Here is a 15,791-nt window from a genome sequence, read left to right on the forward strand (position 1 = left end):
GTTGGAAAACACTCTGCAGAATATTATCCAGGAGAACTTCCCCAACCTAGCAAGGCAGGCCAACATTCAAATTCAGGAAATACAGAGAAAGGCACAAAGATACTCCTCGAGAAGAGCAACTGCAAGACACATAATTGTCAGATTCACCGAAGTTGAAATGAAGGAAAAAGTGTTAAGGGCATCCAGAGAGAAAGGTCGGGTTACCCACCAAGGGAAGCTCATCAGACTAACAGCGGATCTCTCGACAGAAACTCTACAAGCCAGAAGAGAGTGGGGGCCAATATTCAACATTCTTAAAGAAAAGAATATTCAACCCAGAATTTCAAATCCAGGCAAACCAAGCTTCAAAAGTGAAGGAGAAATAAAATCCTTTACAGACAAGCAAATGCTTAGAGATTTTGTCACCACCAGGCCTGCCTTACAAGAGATCCTGAAGGAAGCACTAAACATGGAAAGGAACAACCAGTACCAGCCACTGCAAAAACATGCCAAATTGTAAAGACCATCGATGCTAGGAAGAAACCACATCAACTAATGAGCAAAATAACCAGCTAACGTCATAATGAGAGGATCAAATTCACACATAACAATATTAACCTTAAATGTAAATAGGCTAAATGCTCCAATTAAAAGACACACACTGGCAAAATGGATAAAGAGTCAAGACCCATCAGTGTGCTGTATTCAGGAGACCCATCTCACAGGCAGAGACACAGATAGACTCCAAATAAAGGGATGGAGGAAGATCTACCAAGCAAATGGAAAACAAAAAGAAGCAGGGGTTTCAACCCTAGTCTCTGCTAAAATAGACTTTAAACCATCAAAGATCAAAAGAGACAAAGAAGGTCATTACATAATGATAAAGGGATCAATTCAACAAGAAGAGCTAGCTATCCTAAATATATATGCACCCAATACAGGAGCACCCACATTCATAAAGCAAGTCCTTGGAGACCTACAAAGAGACTTAGACTCCCAATAATAATGGGAGACTTTAACACCCCACTGTCAACAATAGACAGATCAATGAGACAGAAAGTTAACAAGGATATCATGGACTTAAACTCAGCTCTGCACCAAGCAGACCTAACAGACATCTACAGAACTCTCCACCTCAAATTAACAGAATATACATTCTTCTCAGCACCACATCACACTTATTCCAATATTGACCACATAGTTGGAAGCAAAGCACTCCTCAGCAAAGGTAAAAGAACAGAAATTATAACAGTGTCTCAGACCACAGTGCAATCAAACTAGAACTCAGGATTAAGAAACTCACTCAAAACTGCTCAACTACATGGAAACTGAACAACCTGCTCCTGAATGAGTTCTGGGTACATAACGAAATGAAGGCAGAAATAAAGACGTTCTTTGAAACCAATAAGAACAAAGACACAATATAACAGAATCTCTGGAATTCTGTTATAAAGAATTCTGTTATAAAGCAGTGTGTAGAGGGAAATTTATAGCACTAAATGCCCACAAGAGAAAGCAGGAAAGAGGTAAAATTGACACTCTAACATCACAATTAAAAGAACTAGAGAAGCAAGAGCAAACACATTCAAAAGCTAGCAGAAGACAAGAAATCGCTAAGAACAGAGAAGAACTGAAGGATAGAGACACAAAAAACACTTCAGAAAATAAATGAATCCAGAAGCTAGTTTTTTGAAAGGATCAACAAAATTGACAGACTGCTAGCAAGACTAATAAAGAAGAAAAGATAGAAGAATCAAATAGACACAATAAAAAATGATAAAGGGGTTATCACCACTGATCCCACAGAAATACAAACCACCATCAGAGAACACTGTAAACACCTCTATGCAAATAAACTAGAAAATCTAGAAGAAATGGATAAATTCCTGGACATATAAACCCTCTCAAGACTAAACCAGGAATCCCTGAATAGACCAATAACAGGCTCTGAAATTGAGGCAATAATTAATAGCCTACCAACCAAAAAAAAGTCCAGGACCAGACGGATTCACAGCCAAATTCTAGCAGAGGTACAAGGAGGAGCTGATACTATTCCTTCTGAAACGATTCCAATCGATAGAAAAAGAGGGAATCCTTCCTAACTCATTTTATGAGACCAGCATCATCCTGATACCAAAGCCTGGCAGAGTCATAACGAAAAAAGATAATTTTAAGCAATGGTTTTTTCTTTGCTCTTCGGATAAAGTCCATGGAAAATCTATTTTCTCAGAAAAGCCTTTTTTGAACACCTCAGATTATTCAGATGTTATTAGGTGCTAGAGTAGCATGTAATTCTGTATCTAGGCATTACTGCCATTGTGACATTATCATGGGCTGTGACTTATTACGCTAATGTTTGCCTCTCTTAGAAGAACACAGCACAATGCCCTTTTCCTCATCATTGTATCTGTAATGACTATATTGCTTTGTAGCACAAAATTGGCCTGAAAATATATTTACTGACTAGATCAATAAAAGACACTGATTAGTAAAGTGGAATTACTTCAGTTTGTTAAAGATTATCTATGAAAGAAACCTACAGCTGAGAGCATGAATAATGATGACAGACTAACATATTTCCCACCAAGATCAGTAATAAGGCAAAAATGTCTTTTTTTTTTTTTTTTTTTTTTTTTTACCATTCCTTTTCAATATTATTCTGGAAGTCCTAAATGATGCAATAAGAGAAGAAAAGGTGTATACTAATTGGTAAGAACTAAACAGAACTGTCTTTGTTCATAGATGGCAGTGTCTATGTGAAAAAAAAAAAAAAAAAATCTGAGCCAGGTGCTGTGGCTTACACCTTCTAAGCATTTTGGAAGGCCAAGGCAGAAGGATTACCTGAGTCCAGCAGTTCAATACCAGCCTTGGCAACACAACAAGACTCCATCTCTATTAAAAAAAAAAAATTTAAATTAGTTGGCTGTGATGGTGCACACCTGTCGTCTGAGATACTAGGGAGACAGAAGTGGGAGGTCTACTTAAGCCCAGGAATTTGAGGCTGTAGTGAGCTATTCTTGCACCACTGTATTCCAGCCTGGGAGACACAGCAAGGCACTGTCTCTAAAGAAGACAATTCTGAAAAGAATCATTGTCAACAACAACAAAGACTTAGAGCTAATAAGCAATTATATTGAGATTACAGGATACCAGGTTAATTTACAAAAGTCCATCACTTTCCTATATGCCATCAATGCACAATTAGAATTAGAGACTAAAATCAGAATATCACTTGCATTAGCATAGCTCCAAAAATAAATACTATAAGAACCTAACAAAATATGTGTTATATCTATGTGAGGAAAACGACAAAACTCTGATAAAAGGATTCAAATTACAACTAACAAAATTCAGGATTTCTAGGTCCATGTATAGGAAGATTCAAGATCGTCAAGATTTAGTTCTTCCTGACTTGATCAATTAAAATCCCTGCAAGTTATTTGTGGATATCAACAATCTGATTCTAAAGTTTATATGAAGAGGAAAATAATAAGTTATTATAATAGCCAATACTGTATTAAAAAAGAAAAATATTGGAGGACTAATTCTATGTCATTTCAAGAAGTACTATAAAGCTACAGTAATAAAAACAGTATGGCATTGGTGAAGGTATAGACATATCTGTGGAACAAAATACAGAACACAAATATCAACCTACAAAAATATAGTCAATTGATCTTTTAGAAAGGCACAAAAGCAACAAAATTAAGGAAAGGTAGTGTTTTTAACAAATGAAACTGGAATGGCTGGGCTTTCACATGCAAAAAAAGAATTCAGATACAGACTTTACTCTCTCAAAAAATTAACACAAAATGAATCACAGATTTAAATGTACAATACAAAACTATAAAACTAGAATATAACACAAGAGAAAGCCTACATAACATTGGATTTGGTGATAACTTTTTAGGTAAAACATCAACAGCATAATCCATGAAAGAAAGAAATGGTATGCTGGACTTCATTAAGATTTATGTTTAGTGAAAGATAATAAAAAGACACCCTACAGACTCGGAGATAATGTTTGCCAGAGACACATCTAATAAAGGACTATTTTTCAAAATATACAAGTAACTCTTAAAGCTCAACAATGGGGAAACAAACAACTGAACCAAAAAATGGATCAAACACCTTAACAGACACTACAACAAAAATATAGAGAGAATAGCAAATAAACATAAGAAAAGATGCTCCACATCATATGTCATTAAGGTAATGAAAATTCGACAGTAAAATACCATTACACACCTATTATAATTACCAAAATCCAGAACACAAATACTGTTAAAGATGTGGAGTAACAGGAAATTTCATTCACTGCTAATGAGAAAGCAAAATAGTACAGCCACTATAGAAGACAGGTTGTTAGTTTCTTACAATACTTAATATCCTCTTACTATATGATCCAACTATTGTGCTCTTTGGTATTCACCTGGAAGAGCTGAAAACTTATGTCCACAAAAAGCCTACACCAAAATATTCAAATATTTATAGCAGCTCTATTCATAATTGCTCTAGAACTAAATTCTACTTCAAGCTCTTCTCTTTCTGCTTCTCATCATCTTCTGTGTCTCACTAAATTCAAATTTCTCTTTGACATAGTCTAGTGGTTTTAAATTCTAATAGAATCACTTGTAAAGATGGATACACAATGTCACAGGTTTCATTCTTGTAAAATAAATTCAAATTTCTGGATAGTAGAAGTTAAGCCAATGTGTGTGTGTGTGTGTGTGCGCGTGCGCGCGCGTTTGTGTGTGTGTGCGCACATGTGTGTGTATGTGTGTTTCTTAAAAACTTCCCCAATGATAACTAGTATGTATTCAAGGTCAAGAATCACTGACAATATTCTGAATTTCTGCTTTCAGTAATGTACCTGATTTTTACATTTGGCAGTGCTACATGATATTGATGACTATTCGCTCAATCAGGAAATTTCACATTCCCCTTCTGAGTTGTCAGAATACCTGGAATTCTCCCTGCTTGGCTAGTCTTGGGGAAACAGATTATCAAATATCAAGCCTCCGTTATTCTAATTTCTGTCTTTTTCTTATTACAATTTTAGAAATTTCCCATCATAAAATCTACAAAAAAGATACAACTTATATAATATTTAAACCGTTTACCACAAGTGACTCAACAGTATCCCTGAATAAAAATAGATGGTACGCATTTCATACGGCTCACATGAACTTTCAAATAATTATATATTAAAACATATATAAAGTTATTTCATTCTTATATCATTTATAACTTATCTTATAAAATAAGTTAGCCATATTTTACTGTCTTCATTTTACAGTTCAATAAACCAAAGCTCAGGATAATGAAGTGACTTGCCCAGGATCAGGCAAAAGTTGGTGGCAGCCCTAGAATGCTCACCTAGGCTGCCTCACTCTAAGACCCTTGTGGCGCTTTTCTTCTCTTTACCATTGCAATACATTAATACTATCCTGAATATTCAAGGTGCCACCCAAAGAGCCTCTAATTATCTATTACATTGTCTCTGCCTCAGGTACATCAACGATTTACATATGGCAATATTATAAAACTCGCTAGCCTACTTTTTATAGCATATCATATCTAGCTTAACATTGTCTTATTGAAAACACAGTATCCATAAATGACTTCATTACTTTCTTTATGGTCTAACTGGTAGAGAATAAATGGTTTCCATTATTGATGCTACCAATCTACTATGCTGAGAATTTACATTAGCTTTTTCATGGCCATGTAACACGGTTAACTTACTTTTACTTTACTTTACTTTATTATTTATACCATGCTCACATTTTAAACGGGTTATAGTTGATTTAAAGTAAAAGGTCTAGCTATAATATAATTCTTGAATCACAGGTTACATGTAAAGATAATGCCTACACATTCAAAGAAGGTATGGAAGTGATAGAGGGGTAGCGAGCATAAAATTTGGCATTAGGTACACAATGATTAATATTTGAATAAAATGATCTCCTTATATGCTGCAAAGTAGGCTATTAATAAAAATAGTCTTGAGCCTCCATTCTAATTCACAGTACAGCAAAAGTTTAAAACCATTTTCTTTACTCTTACATCTTTTTACTTTTCAATGAATCCCAGTTTCTACTGGATTTCTGACTCTTTTTGATTTAAAAAAAAATCACTCATGAGAGTGCAATATTTTCCTGACGGTTAAAATTCAGCTTGTTCTTGCTTAGACTCTGAGCACTACCTCAAATTATATCTCCTCTGCTATGGCTTTTCCCCAAACAATGTACAACTGTTTCAGCCTCTACTCTTCGTCCCAGCATCAGTTTGCAACCACAGTGTGAGTTACCTCAAAACTCTGACTAGGGACAGTCAGGGAATTATTTTTTTCTCAAAAAAGAGACTCATACAATGCCTGGTAGCTTAAAAAATTAAGTCTCATCTACATTTCATCGAACCAAGTTGCTATGATTTAAAAAAATTTCACCTCCTGGTAGCCAAGGCAAAAAGAGAAATGCAAAGTTTTATATAGGCTTCATTGTGTATGCAATGTCTCAGGTCTATTTAAATAAAATATAAGTTTTAATTGTAGCTAACATTTAATGAGTGTTTACTAATCCATCCTGGACACTTTTATGTGTTTATTCCTTGCAACACATTTTATGAGGTGATAATGCTATAAAATTATGTATCTGTATATCACTATGACATTTGAAACATGCATGAATAGCAGATTTGTCATTAGCTGAGTAAATAAAAATAAACAGAATCACATTGGATAGTCTGAAATCTAAGGGACTCTAACAAGGTAAATTTTTACTGTTGAGAGGCCAACTGGATTTTTTTGAAATGAGATGTTTGATTGGATCTTTTTTTTCCTTTTTTTCTTTCTTTCTTTTTTTTTTTTTTTTTTTTTTTTTTTTTTTTTGTGTGTGTGTGTGTGTGTGTGTGTGTGGTGGAGTTTTGCTCTTTTGGCCCAAGCTGGAATGTAATGGTGTCATCTCGGCTCACCGCAGCCTCTACCTCCTGGATTCAAACAATTCTCCAGCCTCAGCCTCCCAAGTAGCTGGGATTACAGGTATCCGCTACCACTCTCAGCTAATTTTTTGTATTTTTAGTACAGACAGAGTTTCAGCAGTCTTGAAATCCTGGCCTCAGGCAGTCTGCCTGCCTTGGACTCCCAAAATGCTGGGATTACAGGCGTGAGCCACAGCACCCAGCCGCATCTTAACACTTTTTTTCTATGGAAACACACTTACATGCATCATCTCTTCCAAACTTTCTAACAAAATGGGATGAGGCTATTTGCTGAAACCGGCTCAGTCATGGAGACCCTAACCCAGTGGCGCTAGAGCAATTAAAGACACACATGCATAAATAGAGTGTGGAGTGGGAAATCAGGGGACTGACAGCCTTCAGAGCTGACAGCCACTAACAGAGTTTTACCCACATGTTTGTTGACAGCAAGCCAGTGATAAGTATTGTTTCTATGGATTACAGATTAACTAAAAGCATTCCTTAGGGGAAACAAAGGGATGGGCTCTGGCTAGTTATCTGCAGCAGGAACTTATCCTTAATGCACAGATCACTCATGCTGTTGCTTGTGGTTAGGAATGCCTTAAGCGATTTTCAACCCTGGGTGGGCCAGGTGTTCCTTGCCCTGATTCTGGTAAACCCACAACCTTCAGCATGGGCATCATGACCACTACGACCACTACGAGCATGTCACAGTGCTGCAGAGATTTTGTTTATGGCCAGTTTTGGGGCCTGTTTATGGCCAGATTTGGGGGCCTGTTCCCAACAGCTATTGGAATAAAGCCATTTGTTCTGTTTTTCTGTGTAAATTATATATTTCATGTGCAATATTCTTAAGACCTAATGTACTCCTCTGAATTTTTTGTCTTGGCAAAACTCTAAGTAAAATTTCTATTACAAATGTTTTGAATTTTATCGAGCATTGTGTTTTCTGACAAATTTTCTATAATCTTAAGGTATTATAAAATAGTTTTTTACTACAAAAATAACTTAGAGAATAAATAAATACACTGCCTATATATGATGTCTCTTAGCCATTGCATAGTAACCCCCATAGAAAATTTAGACCTCAATAAAAGGAGCATAAACTAGACAATGGTGAAGATTAGCTGAAGTACTCAAAGCATAGAAAAATAGTCTATATATTTGAATTGCAAACTCTTATGTAGTGGATACATCTATTAACATCCTCTCACAAGATGGAAATTGAACAGTAAGTTTTACTTAAGGTCCTTGACTTCTCTCTGTGGACTTGAGAGAGGAAATCACTCAGACAGAGAGCATGTCAGTTCTCCAGCTCTCCGAGGACTTAATAACCCTGCAGTTGAGAACCCAGTTTACCTGAATAATGTATGCTTGCAAAACCAACAAGAGGAGAGCAGTATGTTGGTTAGAATTTTATGTCCTAAGATCTTTATTTCAATGACTCTTAAGAATTAAAAAGTGGCTAAGATATCCCTTAAATTTAATTTAAACAATTTTACTGTGATCTAATTAAAACATCTCAAAAGAAGCCGGAAACAATAATGCATGAAATGTAGTTATTATTTGATAAATAACAATTGAAAGAATAGCAATTTATAATTCTCAAGATTAAACGTACTCTGGGCATATTCAGGATATAAATGGCCTATTCATTGTAGAATGTATTAATTAATGAAAATCTTTTAAATTAAAAGGCCTCAAAATAAGGCCATTTTAAATAACGGCTTTTAGTTGCAGAAAAAGAAAGGAGTTCTAAGATTTTTCAAGATATCATTAATAATTTGAAACTTAAAACCCTGAAGTGTTTCAAATATGTGACTTTGGCAGTATAAACAGTGGGATTAAGTCCAAATGAGCTGCCCATCAGGAAAGATTAATTTAGATAACATGTGGATTGGGAGATTCAAGTTGAAAGGTAATCAAATTGTATAATCAAAGTACTCTCCAGAGGCATATAATCCAGCTTAGTTATGTCTTGATCCCTAAAGTGCATGTCTTGTCAATTCAATATCCATCTTCCCTAGAGTTCAGAGAAGGAAAAAAAAAAAAAAAAGATAATACAAAATCATATATTCTAGTTTGTCATAAAAGTTTACAAAGAAAGTCTTCTTTCTGAATCATCTTACTTGCTCTGTGGAGAAAATATGATGCGTTGATTAGGGAATAGATGAGTAGACAGAAGATTGAAGAGACTGGTCATTTTGTCAGTTCATCCATTATTAGCATCTTCAACTGCCTAAGGACGTATAAGATATTAAATATATAATTGTTGATGATAGTGGTCATACAAGCAAAATATTTTCTCCTGTACAGCTCAAGTAAGCTTAATAAGATTCAAAAAAGCATAAATCCATTAAAAACATTAATGAAAACAATTGAAATATTTTGAGATAAAATATAATAACTTATGTTAACGTTTATTTTAGTGTACTAAGTGCAGACATCTACATACACACACACACACGCACATGTGTATATATATATAATTAAAAGTGACACAGATGTAAATAAAAATTTAAAGATAATATTGTACTTTTGTATGGTTTTGTATTCATTGATTCATTTACACATGGGTTCAATTATTTATTCATTTATATATCCTTTATAACCTGAGTCCCCAGCCCCTGGGCCATGGATCCCTGATATAAAGGAGGTCCATAGCCTGTTAGGAACTGGGCCTCACAGCAGGAAATGAGCAGCAGGAGGTGAGCAAAGCTTCATCTGTGTTTACAGCTGTTTCCCATCACTTGCATTGCCTCCTGAGCTCTGCCTCCTGTCAGATTAGCCATGGCATCAGATTCTCTTAGGAGTGTGAATCCTATTGTAAACTGCACATGCAAGCAATCTAGGTTGTGTGCTCCTTATGAAAATCTAAATGCCTGATGATCTGTCACTGTCTCCCATCACCCCCAGATGGGACCATCTATTTGCAGGAATACAAGCTCAGGGATCCCACTGATTCTATATTATGTTGAGTTGTATAATTATTTCATTATGTATTACAGCATAATAATAATAGAAATAAAGTACACAATAAATGTAAAGTGCTTGAATCTTCTTGAAGCCAACCTCCCGCCCCCGTCTATGGAAAAATTGTCTTCCATGAAACTGGTCCCTGGTGCCAAAAGAGTTGGGGACCACTGCTCTATATGATCTTTTGTTAAACATAAGGCCATGTTATGCACTGGCTATAGAAAGGAAAGATGAATTAAAAGAGATACACATTATGATTCTCAGATAGGATGCATTTTTATGTTTTGGAGGAGCAAACACATATACTAAATCCTGATATTAAAATATAGTAAGATTAAGTAAAGCAAAGAATGCAATTAGGCATCCATAACATTTATTTTAAAATATTTTAGAATATATAAATTTAAGAGTAGGTGTTTATTGCTTATCACAATTATGAAATCATTAGAGGTGTGATTAGCTTGTCATATTTGGGAGGAACTCTTGTCTGAATGGGAAAAGAAAGAAGAAGAAATGTAAAGCAAAATGAAAAGTCTTAAATCCAAGATAAATATGACACTAGGAATTGTATACTAGAGAAATCACCTTAGCTAGTGAAATAAGGAATGATTGTTTCCTACTAACGTTTCCTCTCTCTAATAATAAGGAAGCATTCTAATGCCTATGAATTATTGATCATTTGTTAGATCTTTTTAAAAGTTCTTTTTAATATTATTAAAATTCAATTTACTTTTCAAATAAAAATTTACTATTATCTGAAATTGTTAAACACAAATCCATATGGCAAAACAATGAGTTGCAAAACTAATTCTAGGTGTCCCATAATCCCCAAGATTCTATAATTGTAACAAATATTTTATCAACTATCTTAACAAATAATAGCTTTTTAAAAACATAAAGAGATTTAACCACTAAATGGATGGTCAATGTGAACGATGTTTAAAGTGCTGAAAGTTATATGATTATACACATACAAAGCATTTGAAAGAATAGAAGAACAATTTTAGGGGAGTATTCTGTAGATTATAGTAATTAAAAAATATTTAATTATATCCTTATCCTTAAAATATTACTGATTTTTAACAGAATTTTAAACAAAACTTACACACATACTTTCTGCATTCTACAGTTTCCTCTGAAAAGTGTTTAAAGCACCACAGGTCAACCACAAAAGGAACATGGACAAAATAATGTGGGAAGCTAAAAGAACAATTATTGCTGTTTAAATGGATTTAAAGAGAATAAATCTGAGTATATACAGCATAACAGTTGGATGGACTGAACCTCTGGGGTCTAGCTAGAAATGTTTGGATTACAAGGCAGTTTTTCTGATGATGTTGTGGTAATTCATATTAATTTAGGTCAGATTGCTGTCTTCCTAAGGCAACAAGCTGTTTATACCAGTTCTTCTCGAAAACAGATTGCCTGTGTACATCCTTGATTAGTGACACATATTAAGATTTCATTGTATCCTTTGTGCTTAAATTGCTCCTTGCCAGAGGCAGGCTTTTACAAAAAAAATTTAGTAAATGACACTATTCCATCAAAATTTTATGTAGAGTAAAAAACAAAGCACTTTTGATAACTGAATAGACATGAAGATAATTTGTTTTGAAAATATTATTTTCTTGGCATATGAGAGGAGGATATATTCTATTTAAATATGAATTAACTTGTGATTCTTTTCACATACTTTTAGGGGTTAAGTACAGATGGTAAAGGTAATTTGATGCCTATTTTTGCCCATATGATAAAATTTTTGATATAGTAAGTAAGCATGCAATATACCTGTCTTATTTTTTAACTTTGAATATATTTATGGCATGCATGTGATTCTTTAATACATTTTTGTTAGTCCCATAAAAAAATCTTGTTTTGGTTTTAATACAGAACACACAGATATTTCTTTTGGCAGCAATTATATGGTCCTATATGGGACAATTTCAATTAAAGAAATATTCTTGTATATCAGCGCTCATCAAATTTAACAATAGTAATGGGACTAAAACAAGATAAAAAACTAAAAAGCTATAAGAAACAAGCTGTAAGACATTTTTCTTTTTTGTTCCTGCTTGTTTCATCCTCCCAGTCATAGCTATTTTTACCATATAGAATAGTTGGAGTTACTTAATTCCCAGAAAATGTAATTATTGATGGCATAAGGTTGACAACACTTTGTACATTCCACATAATGCAACATTTTAATAACAAGTGTTACCTGTTTTACGATTAGCGTATTTAAATGTCAGATGAGATCTATAAGACCCATAAACTTGCACTGGTAAAGCTAAAGCATGTTGCAGGGATGTTATTGCCATAGTTGGAAGATCTGCTTTTAATTCAGCATAATTATGAAAAAGTTAGATATTGAATCTGATTTTTTCAGTTATTAAAACAATTTAGTGTTCCCGCACAACTTACCATTCAAAGCCATGACAATGGCTGACATTGTCTTATTTATCTACTCATTTTCTGTTTTACCCCACTAAAAAGTACACTCCACGAGGCCAGGTAATTTAGTTATGTTGTTACTGCAGATCCTAGAGGCCTGAAACAGCACCACAAGAAAGTGAGAGTCAATAATTATGTGTTAAATGAAACAGCAAATAAATGAACAATTGAATTCCACATGTTTTACCCATTAAAATTTATAAACTCCTATAGTCACATCTATCTACCCTGAATTCATTATACTATGGTACTATCATTGTGTACTGTTTCAGTTTATGTTAATTCTAATTGTGTGCATATCAACAAAAATAAAATTGTCTTTGAATATTAACATTAAGTTTTAATTTTGTATTCAAAACCATATTATTGCTTACTTTTATTTCAAATCTTGTTTGTATTCATTCTTAGCAGATTATTAGCCATCATTTATGTCCCATGTTTTCTAAGCATTAAGATAAAATTATGTTATTTATTTTGTCCACCACTCTAACTCTTTAAGACAACTCAAATCTAGGGTTTTGTTTTTAAAGTTTTCAATATTACATAGCATGATGTAATTCTAAAAAGAATATAAATATCTTTTGAAATGAATTTAAAGTCTTCTTGACTTTTTGAATAACTGAGTTAGTATTTTCATAAATGTGAATATTTCAAATTTGATGAAATTTTGTGGAATGATGTTACAAATTAATATTTTTAGGCATATGTAGATTTCAGGAATTATATATTTTACATAAATTTGTAATAAATATTAAATACAATATTAACATTAATGTATTAATAATAAATATTAAGCACTAAATTCTTCCAAAAAATGGCAAGAAGCCCAACAAAGTATGAAATCAGCCTCCCAGCTAAGTCAGACTATATTAACTAATCACAAGTTTACTTGGGGATTCATTAGTGAGAATAAATAATTGGTCATTTGAGCATTGTAGAATTCAGAAATTATTGCCAAGAGTAAGGTCCTCTTTTTCATTCCCTATAGACCAGTGAAAAAAAATGTTTAATAACATTAATGGGCCAAAGAAAATATTCTTCTCTACGAGTGGGGAAATAATTGAGTATTTAGCAACAATAATCTAATCTATTATACTTTGCTATTTCACGAAAACATCTGGTTATTTCAAAGGAATTCCGTATATTCAGTGTCCAGTAGAGGTAGACAAGATAGAAGAGGATAGCTATTAATTAGAATGTTGAATAGTATAAAACATAGTGGAGAAAGGCTGTGTCAATATTCAGGTTTCTACTAGTATTTTGTCTCTGAATATAGCATATATGGAAACAACTCTATATGTTTTTAATACAACTGGATGACTGCATGGAACAAGACTCAAAGGAAGATTCAACTTATGTTACAAGGGACAGATATATTACAGAAGCTTACAGAAATAATGTAAGAAGTACCAAATTTTCCATCTGTTCATCCATAGCTTAAATTACTTTAAACAGAAATTTCATATATATATGATTACATATAATTAAATGCATGTAATATATATACACACATATAATAGTTGTATGAGTTTATATATAAATATATATTTATAAATTATAATTTTTACAATTTTAAAATGTTATATATAAATGAATATACATTAAATTACATATAAATATATATTTATATATAATTATATATTAATGTGTAAAATATATAATATATTATACACATTATATACCTATATACACACATATACACATATATACACATACACATTTTATACATATATACAGACATATACACATATGTACATATTATACACATTATATATTATACATTATACTAGGTGGCATACACAATAAATTTATTTGCTAATAGTTTTGTGGACTAGAAGTCCCCTACCAAGGTGTTGGTAGGTTTGTTTTTTACTGAGGCCTCTCAACTTGGCTTGCAGACGGCCACCTACTGAATGTGCCACTACATCCTCAGTCTGTGTTTACCCTCAATCTGTGTTGCCTGTGTCCTAATACCCTCTTATTAAGACACCAGCCATATTAGATTTTGGCTCACCCATATGACCTCATTTTACCTTAAGCACTACAGGACCTACCTTCAAGTAGAGTCTTATTCTGAGGTACGAGATATTTCGGCTTCAACATATGAATTTGGAGAAAGGAGATACAAAAGTTCTGTTATTAAATATGCTGTTGTTAAACAGTAAATAATTATGAAAAAGGCAATCCACTGAATCAATAATTATAGAAAACCATGGTGAATGTGGAGTAGAAAACACCTCAGAATCATAGGGATTATAAGAATGGGGAAGGACTACATGCAAACCCTAACTATCGCATTCATTTTTACAGCCCTGGGCCTTATAATATTAAAAAAAAAAAAAAAAAAAAAACAGATGTAGATATGTATTAAATAGTCAGGGACATGGTGTGGCCCATTGTTATGTCTAAACAACTATAAACAATGGCTCTCAAACATTTTTGTTCCAAGAATCACTGGGAAATTCTATGAAAGACTTGGACTCTTCCACAGAAACCTCAGGTTTCTCATTTCCATTACTGGTTTGGGGCCTAAGAATCTGTATTTTAAGAAGCATTTAAGAAAATTCTGATAGAGTTGATGATGGAGCACATTTTGAGAAACACTGGTATAAACAAAGTGTAAATTTTGACTTTTTATTAAAAATTTTAAAGCCCTGCTCTTAGGAAGGAGATGCTGTCTCACTAATTTAATTAGTCCAAAACACTATTTCCCTTATTAGCTTTCTGACTTATGTGAAATTAGTCACTCTCTGTCCTTGAAACTCCCATTTGTAAAACAGCCATATTAATAATACCTGCATTAAGGTAATGCTTCACATGTAATAATTGTTCAATTAATCTTAGCTGTTATCATACGGAGAAAGGTAGAAGATGCCAGTCAATGCATAGTTAAGATATAGCAGTTGTTCATACTCAGAAAGAAACAGATACAGTATTATACAATATTGAATTAGAAAACCAGAAATCTGAATGTAGCTAGAAAAGATTAAAAAAAACAAACAAAACAAAACAAAACAAAAACAAAAATGGAGTAAGGTGGAAGAGGAGGAGTGTGGAGCTACAGTGGGAGTTAAGAGATAAAGGGTATTAATTTTCACTGAGAAATTTTTGGATACCAAACTCTTTGGTATAGAGGAAGGGAAGAAGAAAGAAAGGAGGGAGGAAGGGAGGGAAGAGAGGGAGGGAGGGAGAGAGGGAGGGAAGGAAGGAAAAAAGAAAGGAAGGAGGGAAAAAAGGAAGGAAGGAAGGAAGGAAAGAAGGAAGGAAGGAAGGAAGGAAGGAAGGAAGGAAGGAAGGAAGGAAGGAGGGAGGTAGGGAAGAAGGAAGGAATTTTAAAAAGAAGAAAATAAAATAAATATATATGTAGGATTCAGTCTCTATTTTACATACAGCATACTAAATCT

General features: G+C 33.5%; 1 long non-coding RNA gene across 1 annotated transcript; it reads right to left on the reverse strand.

Moving 5' to 3' along the window:
* Positions 1 to 7,086: 7,086 nt before the first annotated feature.
* Positions 7,087 to 15,522, reverse strand: LOC110743247. The gene is made up of 4 exons (XR_002521998.2): positions 14,442 to 15,522; positions 12,358 to 12,484; positions 9,090 to 9,199; positions 7,087 to 8,983 (listed from the first exon to the last, which is right to left on the reverse strand). It is a non-coding gene; the product is annotated as an uncharacterized LOC110743247 (long non-coding RNA).
* Between the last annotated feature and the right edge of the window lie 269 nt (positions 15,523 to 15,791).

Source organism: Papio anubis, chromosome 3, assembly GCF_008728515.1.
Source record: "Papio anubis isolate 15944 chromosome 3, Panubis1.0, whole genome shotgun sequence".
Lineage (NCBI taxonomy): Eukaryota > Metazoa > Chordata > Mammalia > Primates > Cercopithecidae > Papio > Papio anubis.